At 43.3% G+C, this 10,485-nt stretch overlaps 1 long non-coding RNA gene across 2 annotated transcripts in view; it reads right to left on the bottom strand.

Annotated features, from left to right (window-relative positions):
* Nucleotides 1-238: 238 nt before the first annotated feature.
* Nucleotides 239-10,485, bottom strand: part of LOC146822456 (uncharacterized) — an 80,837-nt gene continuing 70,590 nt past the window's right edge. The window contains exons 5-7 of one of the 2 annotated variants that reach the window (XR_014963309.1): nucleotides 9,844-9,929; nucleotides 1,679-6,109; nucleotides 239-349 (exon numbers count right to left, since the gene is read on the bottom strand). This is a non-coding gene — a long non-coding RNA (uncharacterized LOC146822456). Of the gene's footprint in view, nucleotides 350-1,678; nucleotides 9,930-10,485 lie in introns of both variants that reach the window. The other variant, XR_014963308.1, reaches the window with a different exon arrangement.

Here is a 10,485-nt window from a genome sequence, read left to right as displayed (position 1 = left end):
TTAGTTGGGACGGGACCTACGCCCAGCATTTGGACCTTATTCCAATCTAAGATCAGGCACAATGGAAGCACAACACTTTGTTTAATCATAAATGTTCCTCAAAATCACAACCTCAATTTCCACTGCTTTCACTTTATTCAAACTGTCAGTGAGAGTATGAACGGTATACAGCTAGATTGGGCAGCATGAAACAGAATGAAGTGATGCAACACAAAATCACATCTAGACAGCAACATTAATTCTTGACGTTATTTTTATTCTCCAATTTGCATCAATATAGCAACGTTATTTATTTTTTGCTGCGTGCTTGTGCTGGAAGCAGACATATTTCAAAGAAAAGCTCTGTCACCTAGAAGAGAAAAATATATAAATATACATTTCAGTTAGGGCTAATGAAACGAAATAAAACTTTTACATTTTTAGGTAACTTGAACGAAAAAGTTAGCTAATCATGCTCCAAACAGCAATGGTGCACTGAACAATTACATTACCTGTATTTCAATTTATAGTGAGCAATTTGGCTTTTGATGCACCTCCTGCACCTTTTTCACAATAAGAAACAGAATAAGTGTTAAGATCTTTCCTGGATTATTATTATCACTATGGAGTGCTCAGTCGCACAATGCTCACGTTAGGACCAAGCTTTATATTACTGGAGTGTAGACACGGCAAAACAGAGCTGACAGGAACGTCCCTGCCTTACAAGTTCACCAGGTCCAGGCCTGACTATCTGCTCTAGTCCGGATTTTTACTTTTCATTCCAAGACTTGTAGTCCTCGTTTAGCTGTATAAAATCAGGAAAATAAGTCCTAGAATCTAAAGAAACAAACACCATGGACTAGATTAGCTGCTCAATTCTGAACCATGGGAATCTTGGAAGCATGAGCAGCTGCGGCAGGGTGAGAACGACCTTATATGTTTTGTAGGAGGCGGAGATATAACTGATTTCAGCTTGTCTTTCGAAGAACAAAAAGTTCTAAAGACCACAGACGTTTGCACTGATGTAAATTAAAGAAACCAGGGCAAATTTTTGCTTCTTTTCTGTAGATTTAGACATGGGCACAAACTGATCCACACCATTTTTATGTTTGCGTTAAATGAATGCATACATTCTGACACATTTTTAAATGTAAATTATGCGAGTGTAATTTTCTTCTGGAATTTATTGCAAGGTTATCAAAAATGGTGCAGGAATAGTTTGTTTTTCAAAAAAGGCCATTTATGGATTACGATCAGCTAAGCTTTCTATTACACTTTAAAATGATGTATAACAATATATTAAATATGGTTCCACAATGCATCTGTAATATGGATACTGCCTCAACATGCACTGGCAAAGCCAAGAAGTCTGGCTATAAAGTGTTAAGGTTCGTAAACAACAGGAGCAACAGGTTCTGGCAGGTAAGAACCATGGTGGAAAGAAAAGCCAGCCAGACAGGACTAGGAAAGATATACGAGATGTCAGTGTGGTGAGAGCAGGTGAATTACAAGATAGTAATGGAGCTGCTGTAGTTTACAGATTGGACATCGCAGTTACAGATGAGCAGCAGGTGGCGTGAAATGAGGTTGGAGCTTAGACACCAATTCCTGAAGGACAACAACAGAGCATGCAGGTGGAGCCAAAGAAATAATGAATCATACCGTTCACTTCTCTCCACTGATATTCTCTGTCACTTACCCTTTCTCTCCCAGAACGATGATAGATGTGGATGACAATTGTAGGGCTGCACTTCTAAAATATTCCAGATGTTCCATGCCACAGTGAGTGCTGAAAAGACACAAGAAATAGCATTAGTGAAAGACTAAGTATTGTGTCACTCTCCACACAAATATTCCCTCTCTGCACACCACAAAATATCCATCTCTGTTAATCACTCTGCGGTCCCCCTACCTTGCTCTGCATAAACTGTAGAAGCATTATAGACTCCCATTGTAGTGCTGCTTTCAGTGTCCACTTTACACTGTATGACGTACGATACATTCCAGAATCCACTTTAGATTGTGAGGATTGAGATAAACTTTCACAATGCAAGCAGAGTTTGTACAACATAAGCATTTCTATGAATGCCTCACTGGGGAGGTCAGCAGATGAAAATTAAAGTGATTATAAATCCAATTGCTGGACAAGCTTCACCACCCAAGTACAAGCTCAGACGTTTACGGGCTTATGAATCGTAGAATGGGATTCATCCTTGATGGCAAATAAAGCATCACTCCGAGGCCGCTGCATAGGATGTTTAAACCTCTTTAACTTATTTTTAACCTTAAAAAAATGACCATTCTGGCGCATCTGTATTATTTTGCTCAAAATTCAAATGCAATTACCCAAACAAGGAAAATTAACCCAGTGTTACGGCACCCATTAATGCGCCACACACTTTCACAAAATGTAACAGCAAAAGCCAACAACCTTTCCAAAGACTTAACACTAATAATGAATGTATTGTCTTATGAGAACAAATCTGAATGTTGTCATTACTGTGGAACAGAAATCGCACTGGTGAATACCGGGACCGTCTTGTGTGATTCAGCTAACCAAGGCTCCCTAAGCATGTTGATCCTTCTCAACCACTTTGTCTCTTCTTCCGATTCTGACTTCAGTCTGTTTCACACATCGGTGACCACTCCAGTGCAATATTTTGAATTCTTATACCCTGAGAGGTCACACGAGGAGTACCAGAGCTTCTCTCCTATACCTCACTTTAATAATTACCTGAAGCCCCCCATGGGTCTCCTAAGAAACCACAACCTTCCCTCCCACTCCTAGATGATAGGATGTAGATTAACCTGAGGGTCACAGAAAACAATCCACCAATTTGACCGAAGACCGAAGCAACAGAGATGTGGATGAGTCAGAGCAGCCGGACGCTCACTGGACTAACAACAAAAATCCTGGTGCTGCGGCACCACACATCCCGTAAAAAATAATGTCACTGCTACATCTTGGTGACACTGTTCCATCACAACCAAAGGCAGGAACTTTTTCATTATTTAGTCAAAGACCATCTTAACTGACAGAAACAGTGGTCAATCCCACCTTCTCCCAAAAAAAGCTCCTCAAAATTTCTGTCCATATCACAACAAATCACCTCTCCCTGGTGGTCGGGACACTAGCAAATGTGACCACAGCAATGCCCTGTATATCACTCAGATCTCCTCCCATCAGACTAAAAGACTATGAAAACCTCCATCACGGTCATTCACCTTACTTTTCTTCATGCAAAAGCCCCGACCAATCACGCCTCAACAAAAAAGTCCCACTTTTCCTAAGCTTAAAACTGCCCTGAATGTTCAGCACTCTGATACCTACAGTACAAATTTAAGCTCCACCAGCTTGCCATCTAGGATTCAGAGCAGTCAACCTTCTAGCAGTGGGATGAGGGACAAATGGCTGGGCATAGTTCCCAGTCCCAGCTAGGAAAGTACAGAGAGCACAAACTGTGCCAGATCAACAGAAGTGGGCTACCGTTTCTGAATATAAACTGGGGTGAAGGCCCTCGCTTTGCAATATCCTCCCTCCACACTTGTACAGTCACTTACCAATACAATTAAAAACAATGTGAAAGTCATGCAGTAACTCTCATTCTGTATGAATCCATCATGTTGAGAGCTTAACTAAACAAATAAACATTAATGTTTGTCAATAAGCATGGTGTACGCATGAAGTAGTTACATAAAGTAATGTGGATGGAAGTGACATCAGTGAATGTTAAATGAAATAAGAATGTAGAGGCAGATGTATCGAGCCTTTAAACCAGTGCAAGTCACAAAGAGAAATGTGCATCAGTGCATAGTCCGGATAAGGTACTTTTGAGCGCAAAGATCTATTTGCGTTGGAAAGTTGAATAAACGTAAAGCAAAGGGGCATTCCAAGGATGACACATGGGCATTCCTGTGAAACCACACATGGAGTTTGAGACAAAGTCCTATATACTATAAAGGGTAGACAGGCCGATCCGCCCAAAAATTATAGCCTCCCTCTGGAGGAGGAAACGTCTGTGTTAGAAATGGGATTTCTGGTTGGCTAGGGCTTGCGCCAAAGCCAGGCAGAAACCACCACTCTAGTCAGGGCTGGGGAGTTACACGCCAAAGATAACCCCTGCTCACCCCCTTGGTAGCTTGGCACGAGCAGTCAGGCTTATCCCGGAGGCAATGTGTAAAGCGTTTGCGCGCGCACCCAGCAACAACACCCAAGGCCCACCACAAAAGAAACTCCACACAAGGTATTATATAAAATAGCCTTTGTATTATACCAAAACACATTAGATAATATTCACACAATTTACACTGTGCCAACTGGCACTGGGCAGAATTTTACAAGGGACTATTTACACGGGACAGGGCCACATGGACCACTGTCAGAATCAGCACAAATCACCAATTGTACATGTAGAACCTATACTAACTGTAGCACAAATTATCACTGTAGAGCACAACCAGTCACTACTGGCGCAATAATGAACTCAGCGTCATCACACTAGCATCAGGTATAAAACCTATCCTGCATCCATCACAGGGGCATAAACACATTATGCAATTTCTCAGTAGCCTAACGCATTAGACCTAACCACCTAAGTATAACTACTCTAGGGGCGTACATCACACAGGGAAGTATTATCTCCCTAACATCAACCTAAACAGGTAAAACAACCTCCTAGGCAGGAATCCTATCTAGAGGTATAAAATACAGGGTGCGCAAAACATACTATACACAGTACATTTCCTAGCACCCAACGCATTAATATATGCATCACAATAACACCTCAATCGCATTAGGGTCCAGGTCGCACCAGAACCTAAACGTAGCAGCTGCCCACTACTTGCTGGGCAGCTGGGGACAAGAACAGGGCCTAAACGCTGCAGCTGGCACTAAGTGCTGCACAGCTGTGGAAGGCAAATAGGAGGCATGGGCTCTCAATGGCCCTGGAACCAATGTCAAAACGTTGGAGCCACCTAGGCTCTAAAAACAACATGTCCCCATGGAGCGCATGGGCTCCTGAAATCAATATGCGCAAGTACAGAAAAAGAGCTTGCCCCAAAGCACAATGGAGCGCACTGGCGCTCAGAAACAGATCATGGCCACTGTGGGAGCCACTCGGGGCTCTTGAAGCAAATGTGCCCCCCAAAGCGTAGGAGCCACACGGGGCTCTTAAACTAAACATGCCCCCATAGCGTTGGAGCCACACGGGGCTCTTAGAATACTGATGCCCAACGTTGGAGCGGCCCACTGCACACACGGGGCCGCTCTGACTCGGTGCCTCGCACCAAATACCAAGACCTGCTCCTTCGGTGGAGCGCGAGGGATGTGCAGCCCTGTCCCCTGCCCAGCCCTTACTCACCGGGCTCCGGCGCAGGGGACTCCTCTCCTGGGGGTGGCAGCGGGCGGCAGCACTTCTCAAGCGGCGCGGGGCTTCCCTCACTCCTGGGAGGCCTAAAACCACTCGTACAACACAGGAAAAAGGCTAGGATAATGCAACAAGTTCTAGGGGTGAACTTGCCAGAAGGGCCAAGTCCAACAGTCCGTGAAAATAAGTTTTTGGGTACAACATTTTCAGTCTTTGCTTGTGCGTACAGAAGACATAGAAAGTGGGAAAGTTTAAAAAACATGTCTCAGCAAAGCACTTTAACTGAAAGGGTTTCTTTCTAGTACAAAACATATTCTAGAGTTACACAACATCTTTGCACTATGGTGCACAGGTCTGGACTTAGAGCTAGACATACTTAAGAACCAGCGTTGGGTAGAGAGTAGCAGTGCCGAATCTTCATAGATATGGTACTGTCCACTCTCTTCCTTTCACACAATGCAGCACAGCAACCATGCTTGCTGCACTGCACTGCGTGAATAGTAAGTTTACCCCTTAAAACTAAATGGTGTTTTCAGTGGTGCATTGGAAAATTACTTTAATGATATGGTAGATCATTTAGGGGAAGGAGGGTATAAAAGATTACAGTCGATTTGAAGAGGATTCTTTTGCTGGAACATTATAACCAAGCACACAGTGGGAACAAAACAAACAGGCACATGGGTATGCCCACTGACACCCTGTCACTTACCCTTTGCTGTGAGTTGCGATGCTTCTCTTTTGTGTGCCACCTGAGGTACGCAAGTCTGGCAAACGTAAAGATTTGAATAAAAAGTATCAGACAAGAACACAAGACCACACTCAGAACAGAATCCTCTATGTCCATCAGCCTGTAGTTCCCATGTTGTCACATTATCGGAATATCGACATACACTTATATTGGGACCAAAATGCCTGTTTTGATGCTGTCAAAGGAATGTAAACATATGATGAAAAATCTGGTTTAGTTTGGTGTATCTGTTTCCTGTGCACAGGGCTGATGCTTTTTGGCGAGGTAAGAAAGTCTTAGGGCGGCACTTGCTGGTGGTGCCAATGTACTGAATAAAGCTTGAAAGTTGTATTTTTGGTGTGTATGGGGAGTGATCAAGCACAATTATCCGTTGCTATCTGTGCTGACAACTCAGACACTGTTTCTTTCTGCGCAGAGACCAATAAGAAAGTTGTGGTGGTTAAGAAAAGAAAAGTATTGGAGAGGGACAAGGAGTGAAAAGCAACCTTGTGAAAGATATTGGGAAAGACTGATGGTTTCTGGCCACTTAAATCATACCTCAAGGGTGCAGGAACCAGGCTGTGCTCGGAAGGATGAAGGAGACATCTATGTGGTGATTGTAGGTGGTTGAGCTGTTGGACCAACAAGGTGTAAGCTGGTCTTCAGGATTCTGGATCTGATACATTTTCTACAGGGGCAAGGCTAGCAGGACGAGCAGAGTGTTTTTCCATAAACTTAAAAGGTGTGACAGCAATGAGTAAGAAAACAAACACATTAAAAATAATTTGATTTTTTAGGTAAAGTACATGTATTTTTTACTTTACGTTGTACCATCTTCTTACCTACGCAAACAAGGATTTAGAGTGAAGAAGTTATAAACTTTCTTTAACAATGGTCCTAACCATTTATGCCAGCTTTACCACCTGGTGAGTGGTACTGGAGGAGGGCTAGAGAAGAGATTGGTCAGTTCCAGCCAAGGAGGGACAGCAAGGAATGAGGCATTAGGGCAGATTTAGAGGAGGCCAATGATAGAGGTCTAAGTAGCATGCATGAAGAACAAAGGAAAGACTCAAACACACGGCTCATTCCATCCAAAGGACGCCTGCTCTCACTCACGCTCTCAATCTTGCTTGTGTACGGTAGGAGGGCTTTGCATGGCCTATCCCCCTCCAACTGATGCCTGCTCCACTTGGGCTCTTGATCCTGCCTGTATATGGTAGGAGGGCTTTGTATGGCTCATCCCCCTCCAAAGGATGCCTGCTCTCACTCGGGCTCTCAATCTTGCCTTTATATGGTAGAAGGGCTTTGCATGTTCTATCCCCATCCAAAGGATGCCTGCTCTTACTCACGCTCTCAATCTTGCTTGTGTACGGTAGGAGGGCTTTACATGGCCTATCCCCCTGCAACTGATGCCTGCTCCACTTGGGCTCTTGATCCTGCCGGTACATGGCAGGAGGGCTTTGCATGGTCTATCCACCAAAGAATGCCTGCTCTCACTCAAGCTCTCAATCTTGTCTGTGTATGGTAGGAGGGCTTTCCGGGGTCTATCCCCCAACAAAGAATGCCTGCTCTCACTCGGGCTCTGGATCCTGCCGGTATCTATAGTTTAACGACCGTGCACTCTTTATTTTCCTCTTTGCCAGGCCAGGTTGATTCCTCTGAAAGACACTAAAAAAGTGCATCAGGCAACCTCTAGCGATACGATCAACAAAGTGATTGTTATAATGCTTGAATTATTCCCAGTGATTGGTAACAACTCTTTGCTACATTCCAGTTCACTGATTTTTGCTCACTTTGCTACTACAGACCAACCATATGCCACAATTAAATGCAAATCACTCTAGGTGCTCACTCCAGTAGGGGCGGTTCCACCGTGATCTGCTAGGCCTTATCCTCTCTGAATGAGCGCACATGCGACTCCGTTATGCTTTGCCATCAGTGAGGTGCATCAGGCGTCTTACGGCACAGTGAGCACAGGACATAGTGTTCAGCCTTTGCGTCGGAAGCTAGTAATCACTGGTTATTATCCAGTACAGGTTCTTTCATTTACTGCAGAATTTGCACCGCAACGCTACAACTGCACTTCAATTGGATAATATTATTATTCACGTCCTCTCACTCCACCCCTTGGAAGCCCTGTCTATCAATGCCACAATGAGAAATCCCCTCACTCTTTGTAACCCACTTTAGCACCCCTTGGTATTTTGCCGAAGCAGAAAGATGATCACAGATACTCCCGTACCATCAACACAGTTTCTGGGAAGTCACAGGATAAAAACCTTACCTGCACTATTTCCCCAGCATTGGTATCTTTCACAGATTCACATGCTTTGAGTATCCTCCATTGTCATACAAAGACCATGTACCATATGTGAAAAGGATATCCAAGTTTAATTTAGTAGCCCATCAAGGTCGCCTTAGGCAAGCAACAAGATCACAGAAACCACAGAAGCCATTTTAGATTCTATGAAGTACAGCAAATGAGCGAGAACTCTATAAATCAAGCAGGCTGCATAAAATATATTTGTGTGTGCAAGAGTGCATGCATGTGTGTGTGTGTGCACATACATGTGGGTCAATATGTATGTGGATCTGTGACTGCATGAATTTATGAGGAGCATGTGAGTGTTGTGCCCACCATGGTAATTTGATAGCCCAGGCACAATGGTCCTAATTGTTGGCAGCTAGTGGGCATCTATCGGATGACACTAATTGATCATGTGTGATAAAATGCTGGTCCCCAGTTAATGGTAGAAATACTTGGCAACTCGTGGGCCATCAATGGCACGTTGCCCATTCACACTCAGCAAAATGGTGGCCCTAGAACGAAGATGATAATTCTTGGCAACTTGATACTTTCAGACAACTCACATTGCCTACCCATATTAAAATGACGGGCCCTCACATAATAATTATATATTTGTTGGCAACTTGTGGCAATTTATGGCACAATATCCACCTACTAGCAAATTCTGGAGACAAGGGTATTAAAACCTAGCATGTTGTAGGCATCCACAATGGTGCATATATCTGGCATGGTGATGGCCCTTAGAGAATGCTGGGCATCGTTGACATGTTGAGAAATGCCAGGGTCTGATGGGTGTGCCATAGACAACGGAACCAGAGTGTGAAATGAGATGGATTGGCAAAGAATCTATATTGAGATACTCTTAAATATTTATAGTTTGACCTTGTTAGGATGTCTATTGTACAGAGCCATTGGGTAAGAATAAGACTATTACTTGCCATTGTCAGGACCAACATTGCATTCTATTTCTCCCTCCAATGTGCAGTCACAAGGGATAATTTTTAAAAACTGTCAGCGTGGATTTCAATACAAAACAGACATTTTAGATTATTACGCTATTGATCCAATGCAAATCTAGATTGTATGGGATATTGATGTAGGTGATATGAAAATAAATATGCTCTTGAACAATCAAGCAAAATAAATCTCCTATCATAGATAGAAAGCATTGCATTTTCAACACAAAACAGCTGTTTGAAAGATGTGTACCGACATAAGCCTATGCTGGCGATGGGAACGAATCGAGTGTGAATCATAGTGAGCGCCTTTCGTTGAAGACACTATTGTAACAAATTGGACGAGGTGAGTGTTAGATGTTGTGAGGGACAACGGTCAATATATGTGACATGTCATGCTGAATAAGTATAATAGAGGCAATTTCTTCATCACTAGCGTGGGACCCCAAGGGAAAGCATTCACAGACATGGTTCCAACTCAATCCACTTACATCCCCTCTTACCTACCATTTGTATCCCACCAGGATTCATATCCCAGCACATGAACTATGATTTCAGTGGCCAGGATGCTCCCATGTCAGGCAATCTGGTAGCTGTGAAGACATTAAAAAAGGGCATCAAGCTAAACAGAGTGCAGGAGTCGACTGCACTAAACATTGTCACAGCCTCTGTCATGTCTGAGCTGCTCACAGTCCTCAACATTTTCTTGGCTTAGTAGGAAGATAGGCACAAACTCTTAGAAAAGGAAGTTGATTTTACCTTTAATGTCATTTATCAAGAGAAGGCATCTTTTATAGTTTCCCATGGTTTAAATACCCACCAATGTCAGGAAAGACCAAAATCTATCCAGACCCATCGGTGTTTTACACTGAGCTAACTTGGAAGGTATGAAAGTAGTGACTAAGAAAACATGGACAGTCCACTAACCCCCCGCCAATACCACATAGGACATCTAAGAAGCCTAAAAGTAATGACGTCATGAATTGAGTCCTTAACTAAATAAACATAAACATTGATTGGCAAGAAGCGTTGTGTATGGATGGAGTGGAAGGAAATGACATCAATCTGGTGAGAAGAGGTGGGTTAGTGGATGGAATGAGTGTAGAGCAGCCATGGCTTCCTCAGTCTTGTAGAGGAAATAAGCTGATA

Source organism: Triturus cristatus, chromosome 6, assembly GCF_964204655.1.
Source record: "Triturus cristatus chromosome 6, aTriCri1.1, whole genome shotgun sequence".
Classification (NCBI taxonomy): domain Eukaryota; kingdom Metazoa; phylum Chordata; class Amphibia; order Caudata; family Salamandridae; genus Triturus; species Triturus cristatus.
This window is presented reverse-complemented; position numbering and strand designations above follow the sequence as displayed.